The 17,483-nt window shown below is 41.3% G+C and overlaps 1 long non-coding RNA gene across 1 annotated transcript; it reads right to left on the bottom strand.

The window, feature by feature from the left end:
• Positions 1-4,475: 4,475 nt before the first annotated feature.
• LOC127786460 (uncharacterized) lies at positions 4,476-8,240 on the bottom strand. The gene is made up of 3 exons (XR_008019975.1): positions 7,479-8,240; positions 7,161-7,245; positions 4,476-6,851 (listed from the first exon to the last, which is right to left on the bottom strand). It is a non-coding gene; the product is annotated as an uncharacterized LOC127786460 (long non-coding RNA).
• Between the last annotated feature and the right edge of the window lie 9,243 nt (positions 8,241-17,483).

Raw genomic sequence — 17,483 nt, 5'->3', positions numbered from 1 at the left:
TGACATTATTATCATCCAATCAAAATCTCGGGACCATTTACCCTCAAGCATCACAATGAAGAGTGTCACATGTAACCTTAACATTATAAGGGTCTACTTTACTTCTCAATCGTACATCAATCCTGGAAAATATCATAGCCTCTTGCACTCGTTTATCAAGTTCGAGGTAAAGATATCAACTCTCATTTATCATCTCTTTCAAAGCCCGATAATCAAACCACTCATAGCTAAGGATCTAATAACCTCAATCTATTATTGGCAATTTCATCATTAACAATAAATCCGAAAAACCTTCTGAGAATATCTCCTGGTATTTTCTATTTTTTTCTTATGGCTTTTCACTGACCGCAAATGCCGGTACCACAAATCAACAGGCTCCTTATAACCATAACTTGCTGACATCACTCAGCTATATATCTCCCAATTTTCCTACTAGGGCTACCTAGACTAACCGTCTAGTCATACGAGGGTTTCATTCTCCAAAATCAAAATCTTGGATTTCAAATCGATCTAGGCCTACAACATTTCCTATTGGGACCCGTTATCCTGGCACATCTGCCATCACTTGATTATCTCAATCACATCTAAGATTCGCGCAATCTTCCAGACGACAATCCATAATTCTCCCTGGATTTCTTCCTGCAAACTCTAAAGTTTCCTTAGACCCTTAATCATTTCTTTTTTTTTTTTAAGAAATTTCTCAAGAGTCTCAAACCGATTTGTCTCCGAAAATCTCGAATCGGATCACAATATCTAGTTCCAATTATCTTCTGTGAATTTTATTTCCTTGCAACTATTACTCTCAATCCACCATTCATCATGGTGCTTCTGAGTTCTCCACCGATAACTTTACCTGATTCCGCAAGCCTATTTGGCATACTAAATCGTAGTCACAACCTCCATTGACTAGGTCTCCTTATCATTCCATTAGGGTTGGTACGACCTATTAAGCAACTCTTTCATTTTTTTTCGGTACCCGAACTCTACTTGAACCGAAGCTATCATCTCATGATTCCATTACCCTACTAAATATCGCGCTATTTTATTCTTCGAGCTTCGCACTGTTCGTTGTGTCACCTATTCCCAAGATGACCGCGAACCCTGATACAATTCTTTAAATAGGACACTCTGTCCATACTCAATTCATTTCATTTTGGGTTGATTCCCTAGGCTTCTGGCTTTTTTCAACCTTAGCTAGTGGCACACCTCACACCCTAGATCATTGGGACTTAGACCCATACAAGGTACAGACCCTATTGGATGTCCCACATCTTCAGCATCTAATTGTCTCCCAGGCAGTCTACTATGATGCTTCGATCGACGGGCTTCCCGTACCTTATCGCAAGCCATTCATCAACTATCTGCACGTGGGTCCCTAGATCTAGATCTGATACCGAGAACACCGAACCAGTAGTGCCGTCACGCTGCTAGAATTCCTTATCCTATCGGTCACACCATTGCCAGCTCATACGCCATCATTTGACCATCTTCGGCCTCTCGCTTGACTTAATCCGTTGGATCTTTGATCTATACATCCTATTTCCGAGATATTAAATGATCCTCGAAAAACTTATCATTTGATCCTAACTTAACAGCTACGCTACGTCACATCAGACTAGTCATCCATGACTCAATCATTTTTTATAACGACCAGCTATCCTATCATTTCTCGCAATGATTTTGACTAATGACCTCAAATCAACAGTCTCTAAATCTCTCGGATCCATAATCACGATTTATCGAGTCAACCTTACACCCGAATCATATCATCAGATCCTAACTTTAATAGCTAGATCATTGTATTAGCCATTAGGCTTTTACTATTCACCAAGAATAGTAATCGTATACTGGAATAGTGCTTGGTCGTGAATAGTACACCAGGTAAGTTCTCAGGAAAGAGAGGTGGGTCACAAGTGGACACACTTAAATACCAAGTCTTTCCTTAGCCAGAACTTACCTAGACATGCACTTCCACTACTCAACACTGAAATCCAGTAACCTCTAAGCTTTCAACCGACAATCCCTGAATATCCTAAATAGGGATTTCGTCTTACGAACCCTTGTCTCCAAATTGTTATTCCCTAATCTTCAAATAGGATTTAACTTTGATATCAACTACATCCAAGTCACTTAGGGCTTCCAATAATCTTAAGCTCTGATACCAACTGTAACGCCCCGCTTTCCTGGGCGCATTTTATAACTTGGGACAATTCTGGGATAATAATAATTTATTTATTTTTTTTTTCAAACTTAATTCTAAACCACATCATACCTCGAATCCATCCCAGAATTCCCATTCATTTATCTCGAAAGATAATTACTATACACATCAAATGCGGAAGCAAAGATCGAAACCTGATATCTTAACATTAATCATAAATAAATTCTTACATCTTCAACATTCCTCAAATCGTTCAAAATCTAAAGTAGCAGAACTTAAATACAGGGCTACGTTACATACATTTCATTTCTCATGCACTCTACTAAGTGCCATTTCATACATCATTTATCCTCGTATCTGCTACAATCTCCACTTGGAACGTTTGAATATTCCAGGGGCAAAACCCAAATTAGATGATCAATCATCTAAGTAAGGGAAAACATATTTCGTGCATGAATGCAATGTCTTTCATCGTAGGTGTCAACTGCACCCCTTATGCTACCTACAATTTTTGCGGCCTTCTCTTTCGAAGCCGAGATGTATGGGTGCACCCTTGGTAAAGTAGCGGTGCCAGTTCGTACTCCCTACGGCCTCAAATGCCAGTGATCAATGATATCAACGTGTATTCATGCATTTCATAGTCATGTCATGTATGCAGTCTAAGTGATGGATACATATTAGGGCATGTCAATATGATGAAAATATTTTCGAGGAACATAAACCAAGCATTTTTCATAAACTAACTTTAATCAGGGAGTATCACTTACCTCGATATCTGTGCATTGCCTCGATTTGCATGTCAATCTCAAAATTTGCACGAATCTCTTCAACTTCAGCCTCAAAGTATCCTAATTACCATAATTATTTAAATAAACATTAAAACCTATTTTTCCATAATTTCTGACATTTTCTTTAATTTTCTTTCTATTTCTTCCTAATTTTCTCCAATAAATCCAAACTAAATATTTCTAAAATATTTTCTCAAATATTCTTCTACGACAATTCATAAAATAATATTCTTGAATTTTTGAAATTTTACTTACCTTAGTTTAGCATCTCTAACTTTCTCGATATGCGTGTCATATCCTTGAAATGCGTGACCGGACCGTTTTCTCGCCAAAATCTTTGGAATATTACCGAAATATAATTTCCTATCTTTTGGGATTTTCCTGGGATTTTTTCGACATTTTCCCATTTATTTTTCCTTTTCTTTTCTTTTTTTCTTTTGCTCTTCTTTTTCTTTTCTTTTTTTTCCCCCTTCTTTTCTTCTTCTTCTTCCTTCTCTTCTCTTCTTCCTCTCATTTCTTCTTCTTCTTCTTCTTCTTCTTCTTCTTCTTCTTCTTCTTCTTCCTTTCTCCCATGGCCGAACCAGCACCACCCGCAACCGTCGTTGTTGCTAGCGCCTCCGCGCGCCTCCGCCGCCGGCCGCCTCGGCCTCCCGGACCGTCGCACCAGGTCGCCATTACCGTGAACCAGCCGCTCACTGCCTTTGCCCGTAGCAGCCTCCCCTGCTCGCGTCGGCCTACTGGAGCTCGCGGCTTAGTTGCTTCCGGCCGCTTCTCGAGCTTCTGTAACCTCCGTCGACTGCCGCGCCACCATTAGCGAGCCACACCTCACCTCGAACCACCGCAATGATTGCTAGTCGTCGGCCATGGCTGCCGAACAGCAGCTTTGCTGCTGCTGCCATGGCCGACTTCGGCCATTCCAGGCGGCCTTCTCGGTTCCAGCGCTCTCATCCGATCTCTCCCCCTCCTCTCTCTCTCTCTCTCTCTCTCGATCTCCCTCTCTGGCTTCCTCTCGGCCCTCGCTTTCTCTCTCAGTTGCGGCTTCCACTCCCATTTCCTGCTTTCCTCCTTCTCTTCTCCTTCTATTTATAAGCGATCCTCCCTTCTCCTCATTGGTTGGCTGTCCCTCAATGCGTCTAAGACACTCCAACCCACATTCGGTTTGCAAGGCATGGAGATTTTGCAGAGGCGTGGAGTGGTAGAGCATGGATTGAAGTTGCAGAGATTTGGACACCCACGCATGCATACAACTTCGCCCTCATTTGTGTATATATATATATACACTATTTATCATATTAATTTATATAAAATTTTACATTAATCCTCAATTTTATTATAATCTCACTTGGGTAATTCTCTTATTAAAATTATGCCTTTAAACCTAAAATTAATTTGTATTATAATACCAAAAACGCAAAATTAATAACTTCAAAGCTTAGTTGAAAATGACGATTCGCCCCAGTGTCCTCACCGGACTGTTGTTTCCTCCTAAAACCACTAAAGGGTTGCTCGTTACGTAAAACCGGGGCCCCCCTAAGGTTCCATTGGTTTTTCGGGAGTCTCCTACAATAATTCAATTTTACAGCCTAAATGGCGGTTGTATTTTAGATGTACCGAAAACTGTTCCCGATTCGATTTCTTTCGATACCATAAATCCTATCTCGATACGCTCGTCGAGACTATATAATTTTCCTTAGATAATTTCACTCTGAGGCATTCCCTCCAGTCGATTCGGTACTAATAACTGCTATCAAACCAATTTTTCGGTATTCTAAACTCATCGAAATTTCGTGTCAACCTTATCTACACATGGGGTATCACACTATGGCATGTATCACATTGACTAATGTACCTCGCCACACTTTTCTTCATTCCGGGCCACTAATACACAGCCTTCAAATCTTTGTACATCTTAGTGGCACCAGGGTGTATCGAGTATCTGGATCGGTGGGCTTCTCCCAAAATTACTTGTTATAATTCCTTCACGCGAGGCACGTATATCCTTCATTGTAACCGAAGAATGTTTTCTCTTACCTCGAATTTCGGTCTCTTTACTCGTTCATACTCATCAATCCATGACTTAATTCGGGAATCTTCTGACTAAGCCTACCATATTTGATCCATTAATTCTGGTTGCAGAGTGAGACTAGCTGCGTAAGCAGAGTTACCTCGGGAAACTACTCCCACTGTAATTAGACTAAAAGCTTCCACTAGCTTCCACTCAGATACCATCATTCCAGCCACATAAGTGGTTTCTTTTTTGTTTAGGGTATCAGCCACAACGTTAGCTTTACCTGGATGGTATTGGATAATGCAGTCGTAATCTTTTAACATCTTCATCCATCTCCGTTGCCTCGTGTTTAATTCTTTCTACAAGAATACGTATTGTAGGCTCTTGTGATCAGTAAAAATTTCAAACTTCTCGCCATATAAATAGTGCCTCCAAACCTTTAAGGCAAACACCATTGCTGCCAACTCCAAATCATGGGTCGGGTAATTCCGCTCATGGTTCTTAAGCTTTCGGGACCCATAGGCAATGACCTTACCGTGTTGCATCAGTACACATCCCAAACCATTTCTTGAGGTGTCGGTATACACCATAAATCCTCCTGATTTATTTGGCATAGCCAATATTGGAGTGGTCGTGTGTTTATCTTTAAGCATCTAAAAACTTTCTTCGCACCGCTTATTCCAATCGAACTTCACCCTCTTATGGGTTAACTTGGTGAGGGGCATTGTATTTGGTTAAGAAATCCATTCCTAGAATCACGTCAGAATCTTGAAATTCCTAAAGGATTAAATCCACTAGGAACTCAATTTCTCCTATCTGAATTTTTCTATTTTTATATCCTGAGCAGGTTTCTAGACACTTCCCAATTGGGGTTGCTATGATCATATGACAGTTTAAGTTTTCTGATTTTTCTCCTAGTACTTTAGCAAATGCATACGAAATGAATGAATGACTTGCTCCTAAATCTATCAAAACATGCATAGGAATACCAGATATAAACATGGTACCTTCGATTAGGGCCGGGTCTTCTACCATATCTTGCCAAGTCAGATGAAATACCTTTCCCTCCTGTACCCTAGCATTTCCTGATGACCCCTGAGGTTGACTCATCTGCCGCGGCTTGGGGCAGTCCCTTGCAAAATGTCCTGTCTGCTGGCAGTTAAAACAGGTGATTCCTTTCTTGGGGTAGTTTAGATTGATATGTCATTCCTTTCTGTAATTGTAGCAACCTTTCGTTCCTAGCCGGCACGACTTTCTGGGGTGTTGCTTCTGGCATTTTCTGCACAGATTACTAGGCTTGAACTTAGGTGTAACGACCCGCTCCCACTTACGGGCGCCACCGGTAAATAATCGACCGGATTACTCACCCGACGAACCACAATTGAAGGGTTAGACTATGTTTCAACAGGAAACGCCCTAGGTGGGAACTAGGCTTCATCCTTCCCTTCGCTCCACTCGGGAATCGGTCTCAACTCAAACAAGAAAAAAAACCCAGTGGACCAAGACCTGAAACCCGAGTGAGCTTCACCTCTCTTCAGCTCGTCCCATAGCAAGCCAGGGGTGACCCAGGCACAAGGCTAGCATAACAACACATTGTTGAGTATTGGGGATTTATGAGAACATACCTCGTTGGTCCTTACTCGATCCGAACTTGGCTTCAACAACTCAAGCCACATGCAACAAGCAATCTCACAATCATCTTTCACACTATGATGATTACAACAATTAAATACATTTAACGCTCAACAACACATACATTTACTCACGAGGGTATACATACATAACACCACATGGCTACGTACAAGAGATAATAAATTACACAACTCGGGCAATACAGCTAGTTGCCGCAACAACCTCCCGGCGCCATCCCTGCTTGCATCTGGACTTGCATCATCTGCACATGAGGTAAAACCTCATGAGTCACAAAGACTCAGTAAGGGTGCAATGCATTTAAATATGAATATAACCATGTTTATGTATGCCAATGCATGCAAATGAGGCTAGGCTCACTCATCCTCACAACCATCCAAGGTTTGAGGCATTAACCTATCAGCCCTCACAACACTAGTCCTCCTTATGGCCACAGGTCCACTAGGTCTCGCATCACACAAGATATAACCATTACATGCCAATGCAACATAAAAACATTATCAAGCATATTTACCAACTTGCAAAGCCACCTCCACATGGGGCTATCCCTTACCTGGCTAGAAGCCTTATCTCTGCCTCGGCACGAACTCCAACCTGCACCTCAAGTTCCTCTAGGATCACAGCCTTCCCAGTCGAACCTAGAGGCAAACACACAAAACCCCAACTCTATTAACATCCGGCATTTAATCAATGCCCTCAACTTCGCCACACACACACACTATCAGAACTCAACAAAATAATACCAACCACGGCATAAACCAGACATCAACAACTTTCCAAATAACCCCAACATAGGGTTTAATCCAACAATTAATTATTCTACATTAACTCGCTTAATGTAAATGATTTTGGGAAGGAAATATTAATTTACTTCGACTCATATGGAGAGAAATTCGAAAAACGCCCACACCGGCGTTGCCTCACGGGCTGTCGTTTGCCTAAAATCCCATTTTCGCGCTTCCGACACGCTCTTCAAGCCCCAATTTAATTTTCTGAACTTTCCCCACTTTTTTTGAAATTTTCTGGGATTTTCTCCTATTTTTTTCCCCTTTTCCTTTCATTTTCTTTTTCTTCTGTTTTTTTCTTTTCTTTTCTATTTTTTTTCCCTTCTTTCTCCCCTGCTCCTTCCTTCCCGCGCGCGGCCCTTCTTCTTCCTCTCGTGGTTGACCTGCACACCAGCCACCCGCCGTCGCCTTCGGCTGCCTTCCCTGCCTCTCGAGCACCGCCCGACGCTACAGCCGCCATAGCTATCCTCCTTGCAGCTTCCAGCCACGACCGCTATTGCTCGCGCAACCACCATCGGACTTCTCAGCTGCTCCAGCTTCGCCCAACCTCCATGGCGTCTTCGCTGCTGGCTGCTGCTACCAGCACTGCCATTGCTGACCACAGCGGCTTCCCTCATCGCCGCCCTTGCTCCTGGCCGAAGCTCGTCGCTTCAGGCAGCTTCCAACCGGCCATCTCTCCCTCGCGATCTCGCTCCATTACTATCGCTGCTCTCGGCCACTGCAACTGCAACGTGAGGTTGCTACCGCCATGGCCGTGTTCCACCATTAAGCTTTCTCTCACTCTCATTCGCAAGCTCTCTCTCGATCACTCTCTCCCTCGCACGCGGATGGCCCTCTCGGCCATGCTATCTCCCTACTTTTGATTTCAAATATTCAGAGAACACATGAGGAAGCTTCAAGGAAGTTTCCTCCCCCTTTACACGCACACACCGAAATATATACATATATATATAATTAAATTACACATTTACCCCATTTAATATTATTAATTCCTCTTGAGGAATTTAATTTTACCCTTGAGCCCTCCCAGGTCTTACTTAATTCTCATCAAGCCACTCCCAACTCGATTTCTTCTAAAATTAATACCCGAACTTTACTCGGTAATATCGATTTCATCTCTGCGCCCCCACGGGACCTTTATTCGACCCGAAAGCACTTAAGGGTTGCCTTATTCAGAAAACCGAACCACCCCTAGGGTCCCCTCAGCTTCCAAGAGATCCCCTCCGACTATTTGGTAGTGGTACCCACTCGGGCTTATACAGAATTTATTTCAAAAATTATTTCCGGTCAGACCGCTGCCAGCGTTACTATCCTCGTCTCGAGACGCTCACCAATCACATGCCTTCTTCCTTGGACATCCAAGTCCCGAGGCACTCCCGGCCGCCAATTCAGCAATTTTTATTATTTAATTCCTCGAGGTTGACCCTTGGGCTTCCTGAACCACCCGAGGTCCTTTCAAAATAATCAAAAATTATTTATTTTCAACACCATGTAATACCGAGTATTACATTAGGCCTCTTGAGATCCATCTTCTTGCCCGCTCTATGATTACTTGCTTGCTGACTTTCTCCCTGAATGGCTTTGATTCGGCTCAGATTAGCCTCAGTGGTGATGGCCTGCAGTACCACTTCTGCATAGGACTGAGTACTTATACTACTCAAGGCTCTCTAAAGCCTCAGATTTAGTCCCCCCAAGAACTTTTGGGCTTTGATCCTTTCATGTCCTTCATAAATAGGCATGTACTTGATCAATCAGTTGAAAGCATCTTCGTACTGGGCTACGGTCATATCCCCAATTTGCCTTAACTCCATAAATTCTCTCTCCTTCTTTACCCTTAGACTTAGAGGAAAGTACTCCTCATTGAAAATTTCTTTGAATCGATCCCATGTGACGTATGGTGCCTTAACTCGAAGGGTCATTGCTCGCTTGACTCCCTTCCACCATCTGTCTGCTTTGTCTTGAAGTATGAAGGTGGCACAATTGACTTTCTCCTCTTCTCCGCAGCGTAAGTGGTCTAGCAGCTTTTCCGTTTGTTCAATCTAGAATTCCCTTTCGATGGGGTCTGCGCCAAGTCTCCCTTGGAAGACGGGAGGATTTTGTCGACAGTAAAGGTTGAGCATGTTAACTGCATGGCTGTCCCGAGAGTGAGTTCCTTGCATAAATCCTATCATGCTTCCCATTATTCGCTCCATTTGGTCAAGTTGACTGCTCCCATTCTCCTGGGTAGAGCCGTCTCCCGGGTTGTCACTTGCATTCCCCTCTGCATCGTTAACTCTCTGATTGGTTGTCCTAGGTCCTACAGCTATCTCCCTTTGGGTGTTCACCATCTGGAAAGAAAATAACATTCTTGATTAGATCACGAAGTCTTACCATCCGTTAAAGTTTAACCTTCATTAATTTTTAAAGATATTATACATCTGACTACAAAATGTTATAGGTAACACACTACATAAGTCATGGAGATAGTTAGAGCATTTTCTAGCCATATCTACTTTGATCCGGACGACTTCCATATCCAAGCGTTCTTTTCGTCCTCAGACTCATACGGTGGTCCCTCGAGATCGTCTCTAACCTCTTCGATTTCCTCCTCATCCTCAAAGTCAGTGTCTTCGAACTCAAGAAGGTTATTCTCGACCTAGAGCACAGGTACATCTTCTTCCTCCTCATCCTCGATTGGGTCTTCCACTTTTTCTTCGGACTCCTCTACCTGTACTAGCACATATAGCTCCGCCAGTCGTTCGAGAATCCGCTCACAATAGAGGTGGAATTCTGGAAATTCTTCGCTCTGTCGGACCCAATCGGCAAAGTCTTGCATATCGCCTTCTAAAACACTAACAAGCATATTTATTTGAAACTGAACTAAGTTAGGCTAGAGCCGGTAACTAGGGGGTATGTCGTCAACGATTTCTTCCATTTGGACCAGATGCTCCATAATGCCTTCATCCGGTTTTGAGTTCCAAGTGTTAAGACGATGCACCCAATGATCAACTAACACATGTTCTGAGAAGTTTCTCGCCATCCTACCATCATAATCCCTGTTAGTACCCCTAATAGACCTCGAGCTGGTACTTCTAAACCTCTTAGATTCATGATATAAGTGCTAATGTTCAGTCTAAATTCTCCTTTCTAGGTACTCTACTTAGTTAAGCTCCGATACCAACTATAACACCCTACCTACTCAGGGCGTGTTATTACTTAGGAAATTTGGGGCTTATATTTTTTTTTTCTTTAAAATCCTTTTCACGTGCTAAATTTAATTATTCCCAAAATTCCCTTAAACCTATCTAGTGCCAGGTGCAACAATTCATACACTAGATTTAAATAAAATCTTATAAAGCGGAAGCTGAAATTGAACCTGACCATAGCATTTCATACATTGATAACGGAACATAGTACTTGTTACAAAGTTCTCACAATACATAAGCTTTCAAAGATAATTTAAAATGTACATTCTTGCTATACATAATACTTGAAATATTCATGCTACAACAAAACATGGTAAACTTGCTCATTCCTCGACAACTCGTGTCGTTACACATCTTAGATTTTCGTACCATCATTGCAAGTCCCAACTGGAACGTTTGAATATTCTAGGGGCAAAAACCCAAATTAGATGATGAACCATCTAAATAAGGGTACAAAATGTTTGATCATGTGTGTATGTAATGTCTTACTCATCGTAGGTGTCAATTGCACTCTTCATGCTACCTACCATTTTTACGGCCACCTCTTTCGAAGTCGGGGTGTATGGGGGCACCATTGGTAAAGTAGCGGTGCTAGTTCGTACTCCCTACGGCCACAATGTGCGTGATCAATAATATCAACATGTATATATGTATTTCATAGCATGTCATGTGTGCAGTCTACGTGATGGATACATATCAGAGCATGTCAATATGATGAAAGCATTCCCAAAGATCGGGGTTTAAACGTAAACATTTATAACTGTACCAAACTTGTAACAATATGCTTACTTTTCACAAATTAAGCTGCCTCAATAAGCGTGTCAACCTTGAAAGACGTGCCAGATGAGCTATTTCCAAATCCCCGAGCCTCAAGAGTTCCTAAAAACATTAAATTTATTCCTGAATATCAATTTCTTATTTTTTCACATTTTTATGTTTAAGAAGTATACGCCAAACCCTCAACATATTGTCGATTATTATGTCTTGGATGCTAAAGAGGATACGAGTCATAGGGAGTTGCCTACCTGTATTTTTTACCGTAAGGAGAAGGTGCTGTGAAATCAGACTATTCCTTATGTGAAGGTTCAATGGCAAAATCACGGACCGAGTGAAGTGACATGGGAGCTAAAGGAAGAAATGAGGCATGTCCGTCCCCAGTGGTTCGAATAATAAGGTATGAATTTGGAGGACCAAATTCTTCTAAGGGGGGGAGGATTTGTAATGACCCATTTATCTATGATTTAATGTCAATTTGTGGGTTTGAGGTGTTGGGTAAAAGATGTTAAATTTACTGTATTTTTATTGAGGGAGTAATAGCAAATATTCAAAAATTTTGCGATTTAAGTGTAATTTTAAAAGCTGATAGTTGGATTATCTTAAAAATAAAATATGCACATTATTAAGTGAGGGAGCTAGTAGATCAGGTGGCACGCACTCACAATGGGATGGCAATGGTCGCGGGTTCAATTTCGCACCAAGCCAACGCCCAAAATTGCGTCATTTCAAGCCTCATGTAGGCTTTGCTACCGCTGCCACCAAGCAGCCTACTGCTGTGCCAAGTGGCACAATTTCGTGTCGCCATATGGCATTTTTTCCACCTCCTAATTTGCTCGAGCCTATAAATATGGAGGGGCTGGGAAGAAATTGGGAAGCAAGAAAGGAAGACAGCTAACTAAGTAGGAAATCCAAACAACACGTTTAAGGTAAATGGAAAATTAATTAGAATTAAATAGAGGGTAGTCTTGGTAATATTTAATTTAAGTATATCTTTTGTCTTTCGAAACTTAATTTTATTAAGAAGAGGCTTGAGCTGAGCTGGCAAAAGCCCTGGTACTATGAAAGATTTAAAAGCGAAAATCTAAGGCATGTTCATATCACCCTCTTTCCATTTGGCCAACTCTCTATCCTTTATGTGAGTTCTCCTCTTTTTCATGCGAGTTCTTATACTCTTTGATTGTTTGGTAAATTGGTTCCTAGTTTGTCTGTAATTTACGCTTAAAAATCCTTATTCTTAGACACTTGCTTAATTTTGGATAACCCTATAATTCTTTTATGGAATGATGCCTGACCATGTAGGGATAGGTTCCTAGATGGAATTTGGGCTGGTGTTTGCATGCTTACAACTTTATTTTATTGTTGCATGGTTATGGGTGGTTGGCATTTGGGAGTTCATGTGTTGAATATGCAATGGCATGAGCATACTAGTGTGTCGCCGGTGTGCAAATTTAGGAAGCATCTACATGGCATCCGTATTCCTATGTGGGCGTAGCATGGCTTGATGCATGGCTTATCAGAGTTATGTATCATCGACAATGCTGTAATAACCTTGCATCCTTATATGTTGCATTACATGGTTATTATTGCGCGTGATGAATTTATCCATGAGATGTACATCCACAGGCTCAGGTGACAAGAAAACTGTTCTGAGGGCTTGGGTGACGGGAGGACCATCCCGATAGCTCAATTTTTGTGGGAGCTTTTTGCTCAGGTGCATTTGGCTCGGGATATGCTAGTCAATTCATAGCTACATGCAGGTTTATATGGTACCTTGGGTAATAGTCTGTTTCTTATGTGTGGGCCATCGATTTATTATTGTGCATTGTTGCATGTGTTATTGTGTAGTCTGAGTTGTGGTTCATGGCATGATTTGTGTGCAGAATGCGAGCAAGGTAGTCCCTAGCCTTGTTGCCTTTTTGTTTCCTTAAACTTGTTGAGTCTTGTAACTCACTCTTACTCTCCATCATTCTAGGTAGGGGAAAAGCGAAGGTTGAGTGTAGTGTCTGATCCAATAGGGTAGAGTGTGTATAGGGCAATCCCAGTTGAAGACCCTTGGGGGAGTGGTTGTTGTTCTTGGGTGTGGGAGGATGTCGTTTTGTTCTTTTTGTCGTTGTGTATGGTAGCGCCCTAACGACTGGCTAGTGGTTCTTGTTGTGTATAGTCTCCTCCATACTTAACAGTTTATCTATGTATATTATGCTTATGTTGTGTTTATGCATGTGTTTTTATTTTCTCTAGGGACTCCACCTCAGCTTCCCTAGCTTAAGGGTTGCTGCATTAGGGATCCCTACACAGTCGACTGGTCGAATTCAAGCTCTCGGCCAAGTGTGGTCGATTGCTACTACATAAAAATTAGTCGACTGTTTTCAACCCAATCGACCGTTCTTGTTATACATGTCAACTGTTTCCTTAAGGTTTGCCTTATCCAATTGACTGACTCTTAACCTTGTCGATCGTTTTCGTTGCAAATGTCTTTAACAACTAGTTTTGCAAATCATTTATGGCGACTAACAACTCAATTAACAGCTATTAAATTCAAAGGGTTTGTGAAGCGTATAAATACTAGCCTAATGGTGCATTTAAGGGGTTAGAAGAATTATTGCAAGCTTCAAATTCTACAATCTCATTCAAGTGCTCAAGTGTTTTTAAATTTTCTCTCAAAAGGCTTTGTAAATCATTTTGTATCTATTATTCAAGCCTCTGTATTTATTTTTGAGAGATAATTGTAACTAAGAGATTCATCTGTTATGTAACACCCCGCCCCATCGGAGGGCGTGTCACTATGCTGGGGCCCATCGTATTCATACATAATCCCTTTCCTTATACATTTCTCATACATCAAATGTCATATGACAAAGGGAAACCCCCCAACAAATCATTAAAAATGCGGAAGCGATGATCGAAACCTGATATGGTACCTAATCAATTCACTTATATAATATCATAAAGAATCTGTACCATATTTTACATCATATCCTCAATGCCTCAATACATGGGGACACGTTTCCCGAGATAACATCTAAACACCCTAGGTGCAATCATATGATACCTCGAACATACATAGCCATTTCTCAACAAATAAAAGACTGGAATCTCCTGCTGAATCCATCGGCCACGCCATCACGTGCCGTCATATCTCAACCTGCTCCTTACCCTAACTACAAGTCTCAACTGGAATGTTGAATGTTCCAAGGGCATATCCCATTAGAAGATGAAACTTCCAGTGAGGGTCCAAAAACATATATATGAATGCATGATGTAATAACATGAACAACATTTGCCCTTAGTGTAACTTCCCTGGCCCGCAAGCCGGCTAGGAATCCTAGGCAAATCCCAAACCTTTGCAGGATAAGCCTAATGTTATTCCCTTAACGCCCTTGGGGAATTACGGCTACACTTTGGGGACGACATCCCATTCCCATGCACAAATATCAATATGACAATAATATCGTGCCATGCAAATATCACGACTTTCCATGCAATATGACAAAATGAATATTGCATTCATAAATAGCATGCATATATAACAATTATATCATAAATATAAGTTCTTGTGTGAATACCACTCACCTTTGCCCAAAGATCAAGACACCTCAAAAAGCATGCATCGCCTCGATAAGCATGCCGACCTCGATTCTCATGCCAACTTTCAAAAGTTGCACCAATCACATCATCTCGATCACCTCAATCATAAAAATGATATTTTATTACTAAATATCTCAATATTCCATTTATTTTCTTTTTTCCTTCTAAAAATCCCAATAAAAACATCGGCACCATTTCCTCAAATCTATCTTCATAATAATTGATAATATACTATGGACTTCAAAGGAAAAATACTAGAGTTACCCAGATGCTGCGTTTTCATGCAAAACGAGGCTCTTTGGTGTGAAAATCGAGACATCTGGAATCACAAAACCAAATCTTTTTTCACAAACCTCCATAAAATAATTTTCTAGAATTTTCCATGATTTTTCCCAATTTTTCCAGCATAACACGCGCCCGCACGCGCCACAACATGCTAGGGCGAGTGGGTGAGCGTGGAAAAGGGCGCGTGACCGGCACGAGCAGGTCGTCTTCTCTGGCGACGGCCGTTCCAGCGATCCGAGCTGCCTCCACCAGCTTGTTCCTCTTGTCCAGTCGATCAACATGGCATGCTTTGATGCCCCAAAAGACCACTGGAAGGCCCTCAATCGGGCGGCCAAAGGTTTGGCTTGGCCGTCCGCCTCCTTTTTCGATGAGGTCTCGAACGGCCATCAAACCTCGACCAAAATGCACCAAAATTACCAGAAATGATCATTAGGCTATGGGCAAAAAAAGCCCCTTAACCTTACCTCTCAATTCGTTCGATAAGATAGCCGATTTGAAGCTCCAAAAACCCTAACTTTTGGCAATCTATGAACGCCTATTTATAGGCATTTTCGAGTGACCAAAAGCCCTTGGCCGCCTTACCGAAGACTCTCGGAGCATAAACCTCCCATGGATCGGCCTTGAAGCAGCTTGATCGGACCATAATCTCGATTTGCAGGTGCCGCGACCAAGCGACCAAACATCCGGTCAGTTTTTTGCTTTTTCCAGCCATCCCAGTAGCCGATGTTGCCTCTTGCCTTTACAAAAGTTGGTCTCCCGACCAAGCCTCGTGTAACCCCATGGTTGGATCAGCAGAAATCGGTGACCAGCGACCTGATGGTCGGATCCCATTAACCAAACTTTGCTGAAATTGCACTTTAGCCCTTAAACTTTTGGCTATCTCATTTTGGTCCTTTCCACTTAACCTCTCAACTTTCCAATATTGTCTTTAAGACCCTAAAGTCCTAAAACATCATTTTGACCCCTGAAGATTCCAAAACAACCTCGTTTTGGCCTCCTTCTAGCAATTTTTGAAAACTGCACTTAGACCCGAATCTTCGTTTTGGCCTTAAACCAATTCGTTTCTTCCTGAAACCTCTGAAGGGTTGTTCCTCATGAAAAACCGAAGTCCCCTCAAGATTCCGTTGACTTCTGAGAAGTCTCCTATAACGATTCGATTTTGTAGCCTAATTGGCAGTTGCCTATTTAGCTGTACCGAAAACTGTTCCTGATCTCATTACTTTCGGCACCATAAATCCTATCTCGGGGTGCTCGTTAATGCCACATCATTTTCCTTTGGGATCTCGGCTCCAGCGCACTCCCGACAATCGATTAGGTCATTCATACGGTAATAAATTACCCTTATACCCTCAATTTATCCTTAAATTCCATTTTTGCCCCAAGATAAATTACCCTTGACTCCTTTAGAATTTCTGAGGTATTACATCTTAGATCTCTCACGTTGTAAAATTATTGTACATTGCCTAGCAAGATTGCTAAAGAACCTGCAACATTGCCTAGCAAGATCGCAAAAAAGGGCGTCACTGAATTTCAGTGACGGGGTTACACTATCCTGTCATAGATCTGTGACAGGCAAGCTGTCCCGTCATAGATCTGCAACGGGCAATATTTCCCATCGCAAATTACAGATCTGTGAAAGGCAAACAACCTGTAGCAGATCTGGGACAAGTAGGTGCCCGCAACAGATCTGCGACGGGTAATCTACGACGGAAAACTCGTCGTAGATATTTTTAAATAATAAAATTAATTTTAAAATAAAGTAATATAAAAAATATTAAAATTAATTTTAAAATTAAAAAATATATATAAAAAATTAAAATAACAAGAAACTTTTAAAAAAAATTTAAATAAAATATTAATATTATCAATGTTTACATTAAAAATAACACAAAATTAACATTAAAAATAAAATTAATATTGTCAGTAAAAATTTTAAGTGAAAATTTAATATTGTCAATGCTTACAACATTAAATTACAATCAATCATCATTATTATTCTCATTTACATCGTCCTCATCGTCACCCTCGTCCTGATTCGACTACCAGGTTAGATCCATCTGGAACAGTCAACAGTCCAGCATCTACAGTAAATTGGTTTGTCAATCGTTGTACTAGTATATTCATTTCTGACTGTCACACTGTCATTTGTTCTTGTCACTGTCTTAGTTGTTGATTGTCAACCCGAGATTGAAGCAACTTTTCATTTAATTGGGTGACTATAAGTCTCATTTGTTCAAACTCTTGTTACATATTTGAACA

This window comes from Diospyros lotus, chromosome 1 (assembly GCF_014633365.1).
Source record: "Diospyros lotus cultivar Yz01 chromosome 1, ASM1463336v1, whole genome shotgun sequence".
Classification (NCBI taxonomy): domain Eukaryota; kingdom Viridiplantae; phylum Streptophyta; class Magnoliopsida; order Ericales; family Ebenaceae; genus Diospyros; species Diospyros lotus.
This window is presented reverse-complemented; position numbering and strand designations above follow the sequence as displayed.